The following is a 22,736-nucleotide window of genomic DNA, read 5'->3' on the forward strand; positions in this document are numbered from 1 at the left end:
TATTATAAGGGACACAAATAATTTGATTTCAATATTGAAAATGGTTTAACTGTTCCGAAATAAAATAATCACTTTGCCGATTTTAATCGAAATGTATTAAGTATCGTAAAAGTAACGGCTACTTTGGCATCAGCTGTGGCAAAACAGAACTTAAAGCTAGTTTAATAGGAATTTTAATTATTTGTCGACTTCAATTTTCTATTTTTTAAATAATGTATGTTATAATCTTCGTAACACAATCAAAATATTTTGCGTCTTTCTTCGTGGTTAATAGTTATATGAGCATTGATGACTGTCGCAAAACTGACACTTTTTTTCACAGTCCCAATTTATTTTGATGATTTCTCGTAAAACAAATTAATCTGCAAGCAATTAAATATAATTTCACTTACTATGATGTATATTTAAAATTTCTAAATCAAAATTTTATTAAAAATGCAACATTTAAAATTTATCCATAAATTCAGCCATGGTACACTTTTTTTTTTAAAAACGCTCAAATTCAGTAATTATGAAATACAAAACAACGCCATCTATTAGAATCTGGCAGTAATTCTTGTGCAATTAGTTATTACCTGTCATCGCTAGATGTCACAGTAATAAAATATAATTAATCTGATATTGATGTAGATGGCGCTAGTAGTTTGTATATTATTGTGATATTATAAGTTTGCAGAATTATATCAATATTTAAATAACCATCAAAAAATTTAACTATATATACATATTTTTCTTAGTATGTACTTTAAAGTGTTAGCGAGCGTTTTCAAAAAAAAGTGTACCCCTCACTTTCGGCCTGTCCCCTGTGTTTCAAGTCGAATAACAAGTAAAATTTATATGATGGCTAATTATATAATGCTTGAAAAGTATTAAATACATCATAATTTGATAAATGCAAACAATTAATTCACGGAAACATTGCGTACTATTTTTTAAATAATCATTTTTAAAACTAAAGTGTCAGTTTTTGGCGTGTCCCCATCCAAGTTCTTCGATGTTAGAGAAGCGATTCTAAAAAGTTTTATACCAAGGTACCATAAGTTTTAGTGTCATCTAAAAGTACATTTATTTGCGAATCGTCGCATGTAGTTCATAATTAAGGCCTTATAATCGTTTAAAAGCAATTTGATTTCCAAAAATATCTTAAAAAGTGGTACCGACCGGACATGTCGGGTTTATCACGGCTAATAATGCCACTTACAAATTTTAGATTACTATTTGAATTTTATAAATGGCAAAATTATCGTTTACTTTCACCGTCCGCTAATTTAAAAAAGCTTATTTTCAAATACAGTTCGAGTAAAACAGAAGTGTTTTGTGAGTGCAACGGCCGTTGCAATTTCTACTGTCTGGTTTGAGACATATTATTACTTGATACAGGGAAGTAAACATCGTTTAAATACTTTCAGAAGATGAGCAATATATTCATTAACCGTTATTTACATTTGATAATCAGTGTAGGCACATTTTTTCGTCAGAATATAATTTTGACTAAAAACTGAAAAGAAAACGTCACGTCAGTTTTGCAACATTTTGCTTCGTGACCTATAGGCTGACAAGAAAAGTCGCAAAACTGCAGCATAAAGCCAAGTCTAGATTGTCATTGTAATATTCTTCATAATTTTTATAATTTTTTCATATTTTTAGGTTTCACTGATCTCGGGACCAAAAAGGACATGTATAATTTGCAAAAAATGGTATTGCAATGAATGCGTTGGTCAGCAGGTATACCCTGAATACATAATATGTGATACATGTATGGAAAGTTAAAAGGTGTAGGTAGTGTAACTCTGAGTTTTACCCTAAAATTGATACTGTGTCAAACTATGTGTTGGTGTATTTTTTTTATGAGACTTAAATAAAATTTTTGTAAACATATTCTCGGTTTTATTTTAACCATGTTAATTGGATTCAATATAAACCTAGCCTTATGAAAAATGGTCTATCGGTTTTGCGACAGTCCCCCGTTTTGCGACAAGAAAAATTTTAGTTTTTACATTTTTTTATTATACGAGACACAAATAATTTGATTTCAATATTTAAAATGGTTTTACTGTTCCGAAATAAAATAACCACTTTGCCGATTTTAATCGAAATGTATTAAGTATCGTAAAAGTAACGGCTACTTTGGCATCAGCTGTGGCAAAACAGAACTTAAAGCTCGTTTAATAGGAATTTTATTAATTTGTCGACTTCAATTTTCTATTTTTTAAATAATGTATGTTATAATATTCGTAACACAATCAAAATATTTTGCGTCTTTCTTCGTAGTTAATAGTTACATGAGCATTAATGACTGTCGCAAAACTGACACTTTTTTTCACAGTCCCAATTTATTTTGATGATTTCTCGTAAAACAAATTAATCTGCAAGAAATTAAATACAATTTCACTTACTATGATGTATATTTAAAATTTCTAAATCAAAATTTCATTAAAAATGCAACATTTAAAATTTATCCATAAATTCAGGCATGGTACACTTTTTTTTGAAAACGCTCTAGCATTATATTTCATGAACCGTATAATATTGAAATTAAATACAGCGCCATCTATTAGAGAGAAGATGTAGTCATTATTAATTTCGATTCTTCTATTCACCACTAGATATCTCTGATATAAAGTATATTTTAAGCCGCAATACATAGACAGGTGTCCCGTAAGTAGGTAGTGGACCAACGGGTTATGGGGAGTAGAGGGACTTAGTATCTAACCGCTCAGTTGCTTACGCGCAAAAAAAAAGGGTCTCGATTGCCACCTGACCTTTGACAGAATCTGGGAATACGACGCGCCGTAATAAAACTTTGATTGTGACTCGCTCCTGAGGCTCACTTGAAATGTTTTAACTGTTCTGAATAGCCAATAAAACAAGCTTAAACACTGTGTTTGTTTTTTTTATAGATCTTGTTTCCGTATTTTTCAATGTACCTTGAAACTTTTAACTACCCAAAATATTAGCTACTTGTATGGAAAAATGCGTTTTACTAAAAATTTAGATCGACAAGAGCATTGTTTCTTATTTTATTCATAAAGTAGATTAATTACTAGACACATTTAATCACACATGGATATATTTTATGTGGAATAAAATATTTAAAACATGTATAGTATTACTTTTTTTTAGTATTAGTATTAATTTTTATCGTTTTCCCGAAGGAGTTGGAAAATATTCAAAAAACGTTAAATATTTCTGAAAGTAATAAGTTTTGGCTAGGTAATGTTCACTTTTTTGTTTTTGTTTTACACCTATATGAAGTCACCTGTATAGTATACATACCTAGTTAATTTTTGCGCTAACCCAACCATAAATTGTAGGTATATTAGATCTATTAAAGTTATTTAAACGATAAAGTTCCAAGTACATGCGCAATTAAGAGATGAAATGAAAATTCGACTTTCTTACAAAGTGGGATGTGAAATATAATATTATCTTACAGTTATATAGGCGTAAATATACTTTGAACTTATATTAATCGTAACCTTAAAAGGTCCTTATATTATTTACTGAGTAAATATGGACGTTAAAATATGATATTGTCTTATTTAAAATATTATCTTATTTATTGAAGTGGGCGGTTAACCTTTATTTTCAGAGAGTTCAAAAAGGGGAGATTCTCAATACGACTGTATTTTTGTTTGTTACAATGTTACCTCAGAACTTTCGATTGGGTGAACCGATTTTGATGATATTTTTTTTTGTTTGGAAGCATATTTTGGACCCAATTGGTTAGGTTCTGACTATTTAAAGACATATCAGTTTTTTTTTGTTAAAAATTATTATTGTTTTTATAAACAAAATATATTATAAATTAAATTAGATACAGATTAATTCTATAAATAAATATAATATATAAAAGATACTGAAAATGTAAGTAATTGGAGTCCTCAAACATGAATATAAACCAAATTCAATCCAAAATGAATTGATTAGTTTTTTATTCGCATTGAAGGAAGGAGCTCTAGCGTCTATTTGACAAGATTTTCACAGGAGAATAAACATGTTTATTCCAAATATATATTTTTTAACAAACTATGTAATAAATAACAAAATTTCCTCTCAAATTGTATTCATTTTCATACAGGTGTGTTAAGTAAAGGGTGTTGAGGTAATAAATAAAATACATTAATTTATTAATTGATTTATTTATTTTATTTCATAACAAGTACATAATTAACAGGTTTTACCCCAAAGCATTACATGTTTAGTTTAAAATAAAATATTAAAAGTAAAATACAATTTTCATTAATTATCGACTTAAGAATTTAAAAACATTTGATTTTATACGTATATAAGGACGTATTAAATAAATATGTCTCGGCCTCTCGGGTAGCAGAGCGGGTATCTCTTTTTATTTATACCTATAACATATTAACACAAAGTTTTTCATTTCTTTTTACATTAAAGTCGTCGTTTACTTTCACCGCACGTTCTTTTATCTTCTTTATTTCTCTAGCCGATTCCTTGGCTGTACCTGTGAAATTAAAAATATAAAGTCAATAAAAAAAATGTATAGTAACTTTGATTAATTATTATTAGTAATTACATATTTTGAACGGGAAAACACTTTTAAAAATACATATAATTTAAAAAATTTCAGGTGATAAGTTATTAAATTCAACATATTTTTACCCGACTACGGCAAAGCAAAAGGAGGGTTATGATTTTGACAGGCTATGTATGTTTTTTTTTTTTTTTTTTTTTTTATTTTTTTTTTTTATTATAGAGGGAAAAAATACTGTTAAGTATCTCAGGTCATGATCTGCGACCTGGTATGTCGGCCTCGATCATGGTGTCATGATCCATACCGACTAAAACAACCCTCTTTCTCCAGCCCATATCCCCGCGGGATGGCCGTTAGGCTTTACTTCACGGGGGGGACGTATAGCATTGCTGCTTTTCTTCTCCTTATTTAGGTCTTACGCCACAGCTTTTCGCATCTGCTCCTTGCTTCGTAGGTCTTTTAATACCTCTGTTGCGAAGTTGCTTGTTGCTTCCCATGCTTGTTTTGATGAGAGCATCGCTGCTACTAGCGTTTCAGGACAAACTTCTGCTCCTACTATACTTTTCCAGGTCTGCCGAGCTTCCTGGTAATCTGGACATGCGAAGAATACATGTTCGGCGTTTTCGTCCTGTCCGCTGCATGTTGTGCAGTCTGGAGAGTCTTCGTGTTTGAACCGGTGCAGGTATTCTCGGTAACAACCGTGGCCAGAAAGCATTTGAGTCAGGTAATAATTGACGTCGCCATGATTTCGGTCGACCCAGGGTTTAATTTGCGGAATGAGGCGGTGAGTCCATCTTCCTTTAGTGGAGGCATCCCATATACGTTGCCACCTTTCGACACTCCTTCGTCTTTCATCCCTTTTCAACTCAGCCATTGTGAGTGTTGTGCTGGATTTCTTGCGAATGTATAAGTTCTTCCGTTCTTCTGCTAGGACTTCAATTGGAAGTAATCCTGAGATCACGCATGATGCCTCCACGGACACGGTACGAAATGCGCTGGCAATGCGTAATGCGCCGACCCTGTACGTCGATGCGACTTGTCGTTTGGGTTGTTGCTTTTGCAGCACGTCAGACCAGAGTGGGGCACCATACAGGAGTACGGACGTTGACACAGATGATAGCAGTCTTCTTCTATGTTGTTTGGGACCTCCAATATTGGGCATGAGTCGGGCTAATGTTGTTGCTACCACCGCTGCTTTGGTTGCTATATGTTCAGCATGTTGGTTGAAGCTTAGCCGTGAATCCAGCATTATCCCAAGGTAGCGTACGTATGGCTGCGTTGTTATCTCATAGTTACCGACTGTGAGTGACATTGTTTCTGGCAGTTTCCTACTGGTGATGAGTACGGCCTCAGTTTTGTGTTTTGCTAACTCCAATCCAACTGAGTTCATCCACTCTTGTATAACTTGAAAAGTCCTATCAAAAACCCAGTTTACTTCCTCCAAGTATTTGGCTACTACCACCACTGCCAGGTCATCGGCGAATGCAATGAGTTGTGTTTCACTAGGCACTTTACATTTGAGTAGCCCGTCGTACATGATATTCCATAGAAGGGGACCCAGTACTGAACCTTGCGGTACTCCTCCGGTTACACTGTATTCCTTAGGTCCACCTTCAGTGTCATATATGAGGACCCTGTCATTAAAGTAGCTGGCTACTATGTCCTGAAGATAGTCTGGAACTTTCAAGTTTGAGAGCGCTGCCATTATAACATCCCATCTTGCTGAATTGAAAGCATTCTTTATATCTAAGGTGGCAACAAGGCAGTACTTCTTGGAACCTCCTTTCCATCTAGCACCGGAAATCGCTTGTTTGGCAATGTCAATGACAAGTCCAATGGCATCTAGAGTGGATTTGCCTTTCCGGAAACCGTATTGGAAGTTCGACAGTAGCGGTTCGACCACTTCTTCAATTCTGTTATGAACTATTCTTTCTAGTATTTTTCCAGTTGTATCTATCATACATAGAGGACGGTAGGATGATGGTTCGTCGAGGGGCTTATTGCCTTTCGGGAGCAGTACCAACCTTTGTCTTTTCCAAATTTTGGGAAAGATCCCTTCTTTGAGGCAGGCGTCGAAGGTTTCCAAAAAGATTCCTGGTACGGATTTTACTGCTTGTTTCAATGCTACATTAGGAATGCCATCCAATCCAGGAGCTTTGGTGTTTCCAATTCTACCGCAGGCGTCAATAAGTTCCTTGTGTGTGACAGGTGGTATTATGAAGTTCTTATCATATTTTTTTTTATATTTTAGCTTTGATTGTTGCGGGAATAGCACCGTGACTATTTTCCTCAGGAAGGTTGGATTTGTAGGTGGTGGAGTTCGGTTATATTTTAGTTTTTTCATGACCACTTTGTACGGTCTACCCCAGGGATCACTTTCTACCTCTTCTAACATTTTGGTCCAAGAGTTTCTTTTGCTCTCTTTGATTGCTTTATTTAACACTAAGCGAGCTTCCTTATACTTCTTGTAGAGTTGCTGAAAGTGAGGTGTTTTTCTGCATCTTTGGGAGAGTCGTCGAGCACGGATGCACTTTCTCCTTAGCTCGGCAATATTGTCATTCCACCAGTAAACCGGTGGCAGATTCCCTGTTCGTCTTCGAGGCATGGTTGCATCACAAGCAGTTGTTATTCTCCTCATAATCTCCCGAGCCTTATCCGACGCATGTCGTGCTTGAGTTGGTCGATCGTCCATGGTTACATGGAAGAGTTCGGGGTCGAAAATACTGACCTTCCAACCATTTCTATTTGATTTTTGCCTCACTGGTCTGGATTTCACTTGCCCGCTCGATACCTCCCAATATAAGGCTCGATGATCGCTCGCAGTATAGACTTCGGAGACGTGCCAAGAGGTATTTTCTTTTGCGAGAACGCTGCTTACAAATGTGACATCAACAATCGAGCTTGCTTCACCTCTACTAAATGTAGGTTCGTTCCCCTTATTCAACAAGACCACATCTATTGCAGACATTGCCTCTATCAGTGCCCTTCCCCTAGCATTCGTGGTTTTGCTGCCCCAGTCAATCGCCCAGGCGTTAAAATCACCCGCTATCGCCACTGGGAAGTTATTTTTCACATCATCCACAATGCTGTCTAGGAGATCATTGAATTCCTCTATTGACAAACTGGGTGCGGCGTAACAGCTGTAAAAGTATACTCCCCCGATCCTAGCCTTCACAAAGCCCTTAGCGATCTTGTTGTTGTTGGTTTCTAAGGGGCTTTTACCACAGGCCCATAGGGCGACCTTCCCATTTTTGTCAGTGAGCCATATCCCACTGCTCAGGTGCTTATAAGGCTCAGAGATGATTACCACGTCCAGTTTTAGCTCACGTGTTGTCTGCATAAGAAGGTCATGAGCAGCCTCACAGTGGTTAAGGTTGATTTGCATTACTTTGAGCATGGCTCCGCCTTTTTAACCGTCTGGAGTGCCTGTCTGAGGACGGGACATCTGTTTGATCCGGCGACATGTGCAATATTCTCTATTGACCCGTGCTCTAGGCACAGCGCGCATTTGGCGTCTCTGGTGCACTCGGCAATTTTGTGACCAATCTCTCCACACTTTATGCAGCACTTTGATTTGTCTACCTTGCTGTTGCAATTGTGTGCGAGGTGTCCATAATTCCAGCACCGGTAGCACTTAATAGGTTTTTTGGTGCTTCTGATTCGACAGTTGACCCATCCTATTTTAATTTTGCCATTTTCTAAGATTTGTTTGGCCACCCTTGAATGAAGTCTTACCGATGCCGTAATAGTGCCTCCGTAAGCTTTACGCATGTTTTTAATGTTGTCGAGTGTGATATTATCGACATCGGCTTGACCCACTACTTTTAGGAGTGCTTCGAGGATCTCCTGTTTTGTTGTTGACTCCTCGAGATCTTTGATTTCCACATCTTCTTCCGGGACTTTGCTTATGACTGTCGCGTCTTGTCCGAGGAGCTCGGAAATGGCCTTTTTCAGCTGTGGAGCTTTATCTTTGTCCTTTCTGCTCAAGATAAGAAGCATATCCCCAGAGGTGGTCCTGCGGATCTTATCGACGCACTCACTCATTTGGTTTGCTGATGGATCCCGCTTTACTCGTTTCAGGATATCGGCATATTGTTCCTTCTCCTTTGGGCGAATAATGAGCGCATTAGGTCTTTCTCGCTTTATTGGTTTCTTCATTTTGCACTTCTTCTTCTTTACCTCTGTCCATTCTGTTTCGGATTCCGTTTTTTGATCCACAAGTGACAAAGATGTCTCCTTTCTTCGAATTTTTTTCTGTAGTCCTGTCGTCTCCTCTGGTGAAGTTCGCTCCTTTCTTTTCACCTTGCGCACTCTCCTACTTTGGGGAGTTGTCGCTTTGCTGACCTCTTCCACCTCGGTATCCTTGGCTGTTGTTTCAGAATATGTTCTGAAAAGCGACGGCGAGGTTTGAACTTCTGTGACAGAAGTTGGCGGTTGTTGCACTTCCAATTTTTCAACCACCCTCTTGAAAGAGCTACCTAGTGTGGCTACATATTTACGGATTTCACCGTGGACATTCATTTTCCCTTTTATGAATTCTGCTAGAGCAACGATTGTTTGTTCATGTCGCTCTAATGCCTTCTTTAAATCCTCCTCTTCCATCGTTTTATTTTTATTTTTTTTTGAAATTGACTCCATCTTGTTCCCACGAGAACCTAGGGAATAAACAGTCCGCTCCGGCAGAGCCCCGGTTGCCGGAGTAAGGCCACTTAATTACGCCTGAGGTGGGACCTGGTACCCTCAGGGGGGAGCGCTAGCGACGACAATACCCTGTCGCCTTCCAGTCCTGGGCACGCTAGACCACTGACATCGGGTTGTGTTTTGTCCGCGGGGGCTATTTTATTTCACCCCTACCCTGTGTCGCATAATGCGAGCCTCGGGCATTCCCCTATCCGCAACCTGGGGACGCGCCACGTAGCAGTACACCTCTGCCGAGTGGACAGGCTATGTATGTATGTATGTATATATGTATGTATGTATGTATGTTCATCTGTTCCCTCGTAACTTCTAAACTACTTATCAGAATTCGACAAATGACATATCATTAGAAGTCTCTTAATTGTCCGCTGGTTATAGGCTATACCGTCATATCCTCCAACATTGCCCGCTTTTCACAGTGTTTTGATCATATACAAGAAAAAATAAAATATGTACAGAATTGATGCTGTTATTTGAGTAGGGAATTGAATTTAGAATTAATAGATATACATACTTGAAATAATCATATTCTTAATAGTTTCTCTAAAAATAAGGAAGAAAGAGGTGGGCGAAATAAGGTGGAAAAGTATACAACTTTGCCCACCTTTAATATTTCAGCCATTTTAAGACTTACATAGCTGTTTTTAAGAGACATAGTAGAAGACAAAGCAAAGATGCTGAATCTCTTACAAAAAATGATCCAAAATAAGTAGATCTTCATTAAATTGTATGGGCAAAGTTAGGTGTAATTTTCTCACAATCTTCATACAAAAATCTTTAGGGTTTAGGGTTGTCACAAAAAAATCAAATAGGTAAAGGATGAAAAAATTAAGTTTAATAAAATATGTAGGTGGGTAACAAGTAATAGGAAGGTACACATGCAATAATATTGCGTTCGTACTGTTTCTAGGTATATCTTTAAAATGAAACTGAAATTATGAATATTTATTGTACCTATACGTAATTTCTACTAAACATTTAAAAAGTACCTAGGTAGACATACATACTCGTACAATCCTACCTAGGTACCTAAAAGAAAAAACATGCTGTGTACTTAATTTATACCTAAAAAAATTACCTTGCTACCTATTTGAGAAGTCTGTTAAAAATGTGTCAGCCCTAGCACCTCAAAACGGTTGGGCAATGTTGGGATAGGTCACACTACGTTTATTAACCTAACATTGCCCAGCGACAAAACTCCTATAATACTACGTATTTTTGCTTGGAAATAACAAATAACCTCCTTTTTTATATTCTAGTTTAATAAATAATAAGAAATATTCACGTAATGGCGCGAAGGATGCGGGTTCGAGTCCCGCCTCGTGATCGAATTTTTTCTATTCTTTATAAATTTATAATATTCACGTATTCTAATTGATTCCCAGTGATCAGAGACAAGTTTTTTTAGAAAAATTTGGCACCACCAAAACACCTCTTACTTTGTCGACATGTAGCAGCAGACTGATTCACGTTATACATGTGCCATCTAATCAGTGTTGCGAGAAAAGACTTTAATTTTCTACCAAAAAACAAAACAAGTCTTAAATGTCATGCTACTCCACATAAACACTCGGGAAAGTTAAAATTTCTATTTGGGCAAAGATAGGCTGGAAAGGCAATGTTGGAGGATATGACGGTATGGGGTTTCACAAAATCTAATGTCGCCCTCTAGCGGACAAAACATACAGAGTAAAAAAATAAAGTTAAGATAAATATGCCGTGTTTGGTATCATTTGAAAGCGCTTCACTTGCACATTTTGAATATATATATATTACTAGCATTTGCTTGTGACTTTACCTGTATTCATGGGCTGATTGCATATAATTCACATCTTTTCGTTCATAGCTTCTTTATTAGTTCATCAATTTAACTTTTGTTAATATTATGCGCCACAAATATATTATAAATGCGAAAGTAACTGTCTGTCTGTCTGTCTGTTACGCTTTCCCGCTTAAACCTCTCAACCGATTTTGATGAAATTTGGCACAGACAATCTTTAGACCCTGAGAAAGAACATAGGCTACCTTTTATCAAAACACCACGCGGGCGAAGCCGCGGGCGGAAGCTAGTTCTTAATAAATTACCAATTATACAGGGTGTCCCAATATTGGTATACTAAGCGTGAAGGGACTTGTAGTTCATACACTGATCACGGAAAAATAGTTAAACAACAAAATTACATCAAAAAATTTTTGCTAAATTTTTCCTGAAAATCCATGTTTTCTTCTCTAGCTTCGCGCAACCGGCATATACTGCTTCGCTAATGTGAGCATTTTGTCTATGAAAACATAATCTTAAACGATAGGTCACGTGCTGGTAGCAAAGCTGGGCGGATTGCTTGTTATGGTTGTACACATAGAGTTTTAAGAATTCATCTATTTGAAAAAAAAACTACGTCTGGAACTTTATAAGAATTTTTTACGTACTCAGCGTATGCAAAACTATATCCTCCTTTGAGCATTTTATACCAACAGTGGGACACCCTGTATTATGTTACTTATAAGTTATAACTGTACTTACATATTGGAAATTCAAACTCTGCAATAATAGAAAAAATATATGAAAATGGCTTTCGTATTTTTAACTACCTATTTTCTTTGCTTATTTTAATGTTGTGTTCAAAATTTACATTACAGTAAAAGTATCAAAAAATTAACATAACTTACGCCTAAATTATGTACTTTTGATCCGGGAACCTATAAGAAAGTAGATTTTATTAAACGTCACAAAATAGTAATATTTTTAAGTCCGAGTCTATCACTACACCATAGAAATATGTTCAAAAAATAATAATAATTAATCATTGAGGTACTACGTAGTACGTAGTACATATTAACTCGATGTAATAAATAATAATACTATTTTAAAATATTATTGTTACTTACCTATCCTTAAAGACTTTTTATTAATATTCCAGTTAGAAAAATTTTGTTTTAACGGATGCACTAACATAATATTATAAGCAATCGCGCATATTTTTTGGTCAAAATCCTATTTATTTAAAGAGTTATTTACGTATAAAGTGAAACAAATATATATTATATATTTAACTAGCTGTTCCCCGCGGTTTCACCCGCATTGCTCCGCTCCTGTTGGTCTTAGCGTGATGATATAATATAGCCTATAGCCATCCTCGATAAATGGGCTATCTAACACCGAAATAATTTTTCAAAATCTTACCGTATTTTCATTCATTATACCGTATGGCCGTGTGCCGTGCCAAAAGATTACAGACAGGATTTGAGATTTTACAATTTTTGTATAATCAGTGTCGCTCATACAATTAAGCTGAATCTAAAAGACCTTTCAAGCTCTCCTCTCCTTTGATTTATTATTTAAATTAAATAATTCGAAAAGACTAAATTAAAATGAAGTTCAATTTAAGGTCAGGGTCCAAATCTCTAGTTACACACCAAAATTATTCGTCCCTTATTCTCCAATATTTGACCAAATCTTTGGACGTCCTTTCGACCTCTCCACTCCCTTTAATCTTTTACCGCCAAAAGTTTAAGTATATATGTTAAATAAACATGTTTTTATTTGTCGTATTGGGCTGGAGGACGCGGAGGGCACTTTGGAGTATGATTGCGCTCCACAAATATTGCGTTTTCAAATTGAACAGTTTTAACGGGCTTAGATTTTAGTGTACGATTACTAATTAATTTAATGGATCACGAAGGAGTTGAACGGCGACGAGCGTTGCCGCCACGTCACCACTCTGCACGCTTGGAACGAAACACCGTACGCGAGCCAATTGCAAAATCGACCGCGCACCGCTTCCGCCCAACCGAGTAAGTAATGAAACAATGAAAGTAGTGGTTTTTTTAATTTCTATCATGCAAAATTCGAGAATTTATATTATTTCACCCATACAAATATGAAATTTTGACGTGTTTCATATCGAACTTTCATGGGAACAGTGAAATTTTGTCCGAGTGAATTTTAAACTTGGCGCGTTTATTGAACATAAAGTCACACTTCAGGTATTTAAAAACATAAATAGACAACGCATAAATTATAATTGTTGACAATCATTTTAATCGTATACAAAATCAAAATGTTTACCTTCTCAAAATTCCTTTAAGTGCACTACACCACTAAGTTGGTTTAATATTACCACAATAATTATTATTGTTATAAAATATTACCTATATCTTATAGGTTATGTGCGATCCATAAGGCTCACGGTGGAACTGTGCTTGACGAAGAAAACCACAAATTTTTATAGACGCATACATAGATACACTCAATATCTTATCAGAATAAATCGTGTAACTAAATACTTGCTTGCTTACCCTTATCAATTCTCGAACTTTTTAACAATTATCCAATTGAAACGGAAGCTTGTGATAAACATGACGAACATCTTAAATCATCATATGTATAACCAATGTATATTTGTATAACCAGTATAATATGTATGTACATACTCGTCACGATGAGACCGATGTCGAGTCTATTAAATCATTCGTTGCGTATCGTCCTTGCAGACAAATACGGACCATTTTCAGGCTGATCGTGCGGGGTGAGGTAAGTGTTTAATTTTGGCGGGAGGTGGAGAGTGTCCGTTCTGTAGCGTTTAGCTACTATTATGTATTCTGTGACATAATATAGCAGGAAAGCAGTTACCATGTTCTTGTTTGAGGATAGATTTTCTATTTATGAAGGAAATTGCATGTAATGAAATGAATAGAAAATATTTAAATTAATATAATATAATGCAGTCTTAATTACCAGGAACAGATCTTTGTTACTGCAATGTGAGATAAACAATGTTATATTTAAATAATCTATACTAATATTATAAAACTGAAGAGTTTGTTTGAACGCGCTAATCTCGGAAACTACTGGTCCGATTTGAAAAATTATTTCGGTGTTAGATAGCTCATTTATCGAGGAAGGCTATAGGTTATATATCATCACTCTACGACCAACAGGAGTGGAGTCACGGCCACTATCTTTCACACATAAGCATGCCAGTAAAGAGCAAATGTGGTATTACGGGAATGCGGTATAAAATCTGTTGTATGCATTTTGCAAAAGTAGTACTCAGTATCTTAAGGTATCCGGTATCAGCGTTCTGACCATCATTTTTCTTTTTTCGCTGTAGAACCGCCGTCCTGTTACAAATGACCCACAAAGGAGAATGACCACGGGTGGTATCGGTAAAATTTTAGTTGTGCCACGTATTCGTTATATTGTTAAGGGAACTATATTTTCTATCACCAAAATTTATATTTGTCATCAAGTTGTATCACCTAATAAATAGATCTATCACCACGAAATATTTTCGTTCTCAGATAAACAAAAATTGTTCCCAGGTATGAATTATCAAATTAATGTTAATATATGTGTAAAATAAGAGATCGAAAACCAATAAAATTATATTGCATTACATGAATATAAACTTCTTTCTTATAATAACAGTTTTGTTACTTAAATAATAGCTCTGTGCTCAGAATGGTAGATCTGTCACCAAATAAATCGATTATCGATCCCTGACTGCGACTCCTTTTTATTTGATATTTTGTCACCAATACAGTAGTAACATTTTATTTCGTTCAGATATTAAATTAATAGTATTCGTTACCAATTTAATACATCAATTTATAATTTTAATGAAAAAATGATCAAAGGGGGCGCCCTTCGAAATCCAAACCAGCGCTGATTATTCAGTGATTATTGTTTTTTAACAATAAATATTGATTATTTTAACTTTAATTAAGTGTTTTATCTACAATTATGCTAGCCATAAGCCAGCTATTAAACCAGAGCTGATTATTCAGTGGTTATTATTTTTAAGAATAAATATTGATTATTTTAACTTTAATTAAGTGTTTTATCTACTATTCTGCTAGCCATAAGCCAGCTATTTTAAACCAGCGCTGATTGTTCAGTGGTAATTATTTTAAACGATAAATATTGATTATTTTGACTTTAATTGTTTTATTTACTACTCTGCTAAAAAATTTATTTAAATATAATTTATACTACCAGTGGAAATTTAGAACCTTGGGAGTCTTAACTAGATTTATTGGTGATCTCTTTAAATTAGTTTGCTTAAATACTTATTAGGACACACCTATTATAATACATACAAAAACATTTATTTGGTACTAGACCTTATATCTCAGGATTTTAGGTGATTTATTGTGGAACTGATTTTGCATTGTTTGGTGACTACATTTTGGTGACAGATCTACTATTTTGAGGACAAACCCTATTATTTAAGAAACACAAAACTAATTAAATTGGTGATAGCTTAAATGATACCCTATTGTTAATTCCTATTTGTAATTATAATGATCATATGTATCAATATTAAGTCTTAATTAAACCAGATAAATTGAAATAATAGTAAAAGTTTTTCTTTTGAAACATGTAATTATGACTACGTATGGAATCGGTAAAATACTAGTTGTGTCACGTGTTCGTGATATTGTTAATTCCTATTTGTATTTATAATGATCATATTTACCACTATTAAGTTGTAATTATACCGAATAAATAGAAATAAAAGTAAAAGTTTTGTTTTGACACATACCTATATCTATCTCTCTTGCAAACGTCATATGTCATAGTTTCTATTTGAAATGTCAAATGAATGTGTTCGACGCATTGTTCGATGTTATTTTGAAATAATGTTTAAATTACGATTTACTTTTCACATTTGTCTTGTAAATTAAAATATTACCTATGTAATAAATGTAAAACTTAACGTTCATCGTTAGTTTAAACTCGATTAAGTAGTTTTTTGAAGTGTTGAATAAAACTATTGTTTTATTTTTATTGTCGCGAACTGCGGCTTATTTACATAAAAACTTTAATCATATCTAAAAGTACTAACATCAAGCTTTAAATTGAGCTATATTTCATCTTGACACAATAAGTTTGATTGCGATACCAAGTGCCATAGTCACTTGGGCAATCTCCTTTTCGGGTTGTGGTTTTCATTTTTCTGTATGGGTAGACAAAACTTCAAAACGCCACCTGCTACGGTTTATATTATGAACGATTAGCTTTCCGCCCGCATTTTCAAAAAAAAAACCCGTATAGTTCCCGTTCCCGTGGGATTTCCGGGATAAAACCTATTCAATGTGTCCAAGTTACGTTCTATATGTGTGCTAAATTTCATTGTAATCGGTTCAGTAGTATTTGCGTGAAACACACACATACACATCCTCACAAACTTTCGCATTAGTAGGAAGTAGGATTGTTATAAAAATAAAAGTTATATTTGTTGGCGTAAACTATTTTATTGTAATTTTGGGAAATAAATAATGTCAAAATTGATTACCTACAATAAAACGCAGTTTTATTTTATTACCTACATTACACTATTGTTTTTTTTTTATCAAAACATGTATTTGAAGTAGCATATATGATATTATGCTGATCCAAGCATTTTCACTCAAAACTAATATCACTAATGATTTGTAAAAGTAAATTATTTCAATATACATTTCATAACCAACAAGTAAGAATAATTATTCATACAACAACAAATCAAAAACACTATTTACTATGGAAAAAAAACCAGGAAGGTGAAAAACATATATTTACGATTTCGATGCACTCGACTTTTAGTAAAATAATAGGTAGGTAAAAATATTATTATGGTTTTGATCACAGACATATCTGTGGTTTTGATTTTAGCTACTAGTATCAGAAAGCTGCGTGTTCAATGCACGTCGGGGTCACACAACTGTGGAGGATACAGTAGACAATATACCTAATGAAGTTTTTCATCTTTTTATTTTACTGCAAATACAAAATAAAAATTTAACAATGGTAATGTAAATTCTAAACAAACTACTACCAAAATACAATTAGAACAAAAATCATTTGACTGGTTGATTTCACCCAGAGGCCAGAGGCGGCTCGTGACAAAATTGTATGGGTGTTCACTTGAAATAAAACAACGAAAATACAATAGCGTAGCGGGATAATTTATTACAAAAAAAAATGAGCACCACATTTTATAAATGTCTATAACACTAAAAATTACAAAGTACAGGCTATTTCAAAACGAATTCAATGATTATCAAAAATTAGTAAATCACCGAATTTGCATTCGCGAGCGTACCTACGCGTAGGTATCCATAGTGTTTGTTTATACTAAAGGAATGGCAACGTCGCAATTGCTGCTGTCATGCGATGCGGCAACGTTGCGTGAGACTCAAAACGCTACCTGCTACGGTATGAACGATTGTTATAAAAATAAAAGTTATACATATTTGTTGGCGTAAACTATTTTATTCATCATTAATTTTGGAAAATAAATAATGTCAAAATTGATTACAATAAAACGCAGTTTTATTTTATTACATTACAGGTAAATTAGCTTGGAGAAATTTTTTCGTTTGTAGTAGTGTATGGTCAGCAAATAAAAAAAAACAACATTTTATTTTTAGTTTTTATTCAAGTATATAATATTAGTATTATTAATATTTTATTAGTTCCAAACATTACAAGCAGTGCCGATTTTTACTTCAGTGAAGACGTGTATGAATTAGGTGTTCTCCGGCCAAAAATGTAAACCACGGTAAAAGTGAAACTGTTCGAACGGTTCCGAACACTGCTTTGTGTAGCGCATGTCGCGTGACGGTCGGCTGCCGAGTAGGTTTACCTACTCGGCAGCCGCGATACACGCGACATGCGCTACACAGACCAAAAAGTTTGAGACGATGTAATAAAAGTTTCACTTTAATAACAAACAATAACAACAATAACAAACAATAACAACAATCAACAAATACAAAATTTAACAATTAAACTACGTAATAATTATAATTTTCGAATGAAATGTGTGCTTTATGTTCTAACGGTACCAAGCGACTGACGCCGGACTGCACGAGGCACCTGCGGACAGCGTAAACTGGTTTATTCTGGTTTTGTGCGTGTTTCCACTTTCCACTATCAAGTGACGATTTATTTATTTGTTTTGTTTCGTAATTATTATGGTCAAATATTAATTACGAAACAAATTATTATGAACAAGATATTTTATTGTTTCACGGTATTCGCCTTGTCATTGGCTCAAGGACGTAAAATTGAATGATATATTATTTTTTTTATAAAGTCAAAACCATTTTCTTTAAAACATAAATCAGAGTATTGCTAGGGATAAGTATAAAATTAAATAGTAATGTTAGGATATCGAAACATTTTTGTATAGGCTAGAACGATATAATGGAAACGCGCTCTAAGATCTGAGTAATATATGGTAATATACACACCACTACATATGCAAAAATTTCTCGAGACTAATTTCACTGTACACTATTGTTTTTTTTATCAAAACATGTATGTATTTGAGTAGTTAGCAGCATATAATATTCTGAATTTCTGATCCATGCCTATTCACTCAAAACTAATAACACTAATGATTTGTAACAGTAAATTATTTCAATAGGTATTTGAACATTTCATAACCAACAAGTAAGAATAATTCGTATACAAGATACAATAACAAATCTAATACACTATTTATTATTTTATTATATTTCATTAAGTGAAAATAACCAGGAAGGTGAAAAACATATTTACGAAAACAAAGTAACATATGGTTTTGCTATTAGCTATCAGGAAAAAAAATCGTATTGGAACAAAAGAAGGATTGTAACTGAATTAGGTAATTAGGTATGTTTGTTTCTGGGTGCACCGTTTTCGACGACGCGACGGCCGACGCGTGACGTAAACGGAGTAGGTACCTACTTTGCTAAAACAAACTAAGTAATAAAATTGTGTGTCTGTCTGAAAATTCGCTAAAGCATATTTTACCAATGTTTGCAAGTTTGTGATTACTTTGATAGTTTATCGATTTATAATAATTGTATACTTATATCATTGTTTAAAAATATTCAAACACAATATGATATAGGTACTGATTTATCACTGGTTTCAGTGATGAACTGATGAGTCAATGTTAGCCACAATACTAATCACTTTCGTCATACATGTGTATGAACTATGATTGATGTGATTTGCAATGTGGTGAAATTTCATAAAAATCACGGGCCAATTTTTTGTTTTGAATCCCACCGAAAATACATATACATATTACTAATTGCGTTATTAGAATAATTAATTACTATACCCACGATCAATTATTACAATTTACAATATAGTCTCAAATGCATACTAGAGAAATATTGCAATTTGAATCAAAAAATGCATAGCATACAAAAATAAATTCACAACACAAGAAATTCCGCGCGCAAATCATAGCGCGTGTCAATGAAATCAAGAATGTAATTTTATATCAAGCCGACGACGACGCCGAACTAAAGTACCTACAGTACCATTTACCTTCAGTGTACAATACAGTTTACAGACCTACGACGGACGAACAATAATGAGTAATAAATTGTTTACAAAAAAAAACATAGTTTCTAAGGTCATTAGTTTTATTTTATTTTATTGTTATTTTCTTTGAACGATTGGAAATGAAATTACTCAATTATTACACATAGAACTTTGATTTATTAGAATTATGCGAATTATGTATAAGATAACGAACGCGAATGCACGACATCTAGCGCGTCAATGTCTAAACATCGCCATTCGTTTAGACATTGACGCGCTAGATGTCGTGCTTTATGTCGTGTTTCGCTTGGCAAAAGTCACGCACACTACTGTAGAAGTGTCAAATTTTGCCGGTATTTCACTGTTGTTTTTCTAAGTAAATAATGTAAGTTATTGATTAAAAAGGTCGAACGCGGACACATTTTATTGTAGAGAAGTGATAAAATGATTAGTTTTAAAGAAATAGTGTCTGTGTTAAGTGTTTAGTCGTCATCAAAAATGTATGGAGGGACGGTCGGAACATCCACCTTAAACAAGAATTATTTCATATAGGTTTTCTATTCAAGAACTGCTCTTACCAATTCAAGATCCTTGGCATCTTGTGGATGTGGATAACCTGAGCATGATGGTTGATCAGTAGTATTTGATATGTCAATTAAGGCAAATTGAGATGGATGGTCTGCCTGAAAGAGATAAAAATGTTACTTATAACATTGGATATGGTCCCAAGTAATAATAAATAGATTGCTACAGAAACATGGACTCAATGTTTGGTAAATTGTAAAACTTTTAGTATTCTTTTTATTAAAAGCATTTATTGAACAAACATAGTGTATTATACTTATGGATAGTGTAGCTTTCCAACAACGAAAGAATTAAAAAAATTGGACCAGTAGTTTTGAGGTCTTTTTGTGCATACACAATCAAATCTTTCCTTTTTACAATATTAAGTATAGAAAAAGATTTTAATAATGTAGGTAATATCTTAAAAACTAAAAAAATAACTCAGTAGGTTTTAAGTACCAGTCATCACACCACTTGTCTCATGACACTCTAGGTCTCTAGAGCATATCAGTCAAAAAAGATATTGTGAAGCTTATAGCAATTAGATTAATCGGTCAACAGTAAGGGGGTACAATTTCAATTACCTTGTTTAATAAAAAGATTGATGAATTATTGACCTTTGCAAATACTGTTGGGATAGCATCATCTCTCAATCTAACGATGTTTAAAGTCTTATTAAATGCGCTCTCTTCAAATTGCAATGAGCACACATTAATGTTTTTAGTTCCTGGCCGGATATTTTCTATGCCAATCTTTTCCAACCTGCCTTTCGCCGGGATTCGTTACTTGGTAAACTAAAACGAGAAAATATACAACAATATATAACTTCGCACGTAATTATTAATAAACAAATTAATAATTTATCGATAAGGTGTTTATGCGATGATGTTCGACACTAGCACTCATGTTTATGTTATCGATGCAAATGAAATAATGAGAATATTGCGGGTTTCTACAGCTCATAATAACTAAGATGATTAAATGTAAAATGATTAAAAAATTTCTATACACTTGATAATAAATACACTTTAATATAAGCAACAATTTAACGAAATGTTAGCCACTTACCATTGAAAGGTTAGATTCGGCCTGTTTTTGCTTTGGCATAGGCCACAACCTACTAAAGAACACTTCATGTTAGGTACCTATTCTTATTTTCAATTATACTTATTACACTCGCATATGGTCGAAAAACACTGGAAAATCATAAAAAATTCACAATGACATCTTTCCACAAGTAAACAAAACCGTAAAATAAGATGGCGTCCGTGGCAGCAAACTAGGTACATCGATGCCAATGAAGAGGGCGCTAATAAAAAGAGTGTAGATGCTTTTTCTAAGGTAAAACCACTGTTGTGAGAAAGAGATGGGTATATCATAATTATTTCCGCGTCAAATTGAACAATTACGGCAGTTCCATAGGATTCTTTGTTCTGAGTCATCGACGGCCAACTCGAAGCGAACGGGTAGTAGTTTCTATTATAAAATTAAGAGCATGAAAGAAAAAAAAAAGCATTTCTTCATAATGCTATTGTTACCACAAAAAATATTTTCTTAATCGCAAATTTTAAGAGAAAATAAATTAAAATTAAAATTGATGTGGCGACGTTATACATACAGACGTTAGAACAAAGTCCACCATAAGAATGACGTCATTTAGGAATAAGACGATTTTTAAACATTAATAAAAACCTAAATATTTTCAAAAAGTAAAAATTACTGTTAGTTTTTATCTAGTTTTAATTAAAATAAAAATAAAAACAAGTAGCAAAAAATTTTGAAATGTTGTAATTTTGGAGCACCCTGTAAAGTCTGTATTTGTATGAACATAAGTGGAGATCGCGTCCACTTATTTTCATGCGTAAACGATGATATTCATACTCAACAGGTAACTTGGATTAACAAATAGGATAGGTTATATCCCGTAAATCCCACGGGAACGGGAACTATTTATTTATTGCACGCCTCATAAGCGAAGCGTTGAGGTGGGTACTACTGTCACTTCGCGCAAAACATCTGATTTTTCAAACTTAAAATGTCTTTATGTATCATACATTGCACTTGTAAGATAATAAATACACACACATATTAAGAAAAAAACACTATTTTTAACATTCATGATATTTTTGATGTCATTTTTGTTATTTAAACTAGTTAAAAAACAGTTTAAAAAAGTTCTGTCTTGGACGTCCGTGTGTCTGTATGTGCGGAGGATTTTCTTGTTAACACGATAGCGACCGAAATACTTTACTAATCGAGTCTTTTTTTTTCTCTTACGCTTGAGTATGCTCAGGAATAGAACCCTTTCATTTTTCAGGGTCTGATTCGATGTGGTTTAATTGTTATTAAATAAACAAAAATAATAATTAATAAATAATTATTTAAAAAAAATTATGAGGCGTGCACTTTTGGATTTTCCAAACTTTTTTCGTTTATTTCTATCTGAATAACCTATCAAAAGTAACATTCAATTGTGTAAATTTTATTTATTACGGATTCAACATCAAACAACTCTACGGTAAGTATCAAGGTGCGTATTAACTATAGAGCTATTATTTATTACCTTACCTATATGTTATAGCTAATTACTGCTGGGCGCTGCAGCTGGCTGCGATTTCGTCCATGTATCTACTGAAAGGTTTCATGACATAATATGAGCACAGG

At 34.0% G+C, this 22,736-nt stretch overlaps 1 long non-coding RNA gene across 1 annotated transcript; it reads right to left on the reverse strand.

Moving 5' to 3' along the window:
• Nucleotides 1-4,122: 4,122 nt before the first annotated feature.
• Nucleotides 4,123-21,453, reverse strand: LOC149474938 (uncharacterized). Its single transcript, XR_016318180.1, has 4 exons — nt 21,141-21,453; nt 20,657-20,866; nt 20,087-20,191; nt 4,123-4,471 (listed from the first exon to the last, which is right to left on the reverse strand). It is a non-coding gene; the product is annotated as an uncharacterized LOC149474938 (long non-coding RNA).
• Nucleotides 21,454-22,736: the final 1,283 nt, after the last annotated feature.

This window comes from Colias philodice, chromosome 32 (assembly GCF_061535455.1).
Source record: "Colias philodice isolate Cphi_HAF_F1 chromosome 32, ilColPhil1 Martin Lab GWU primary, whole genome shotgun sequence".
NCBI lineage: Eukaryota > Metazoa > Arthropoda > Insecta > Lepidoptera > Pieridae > Colias > Colias philodice.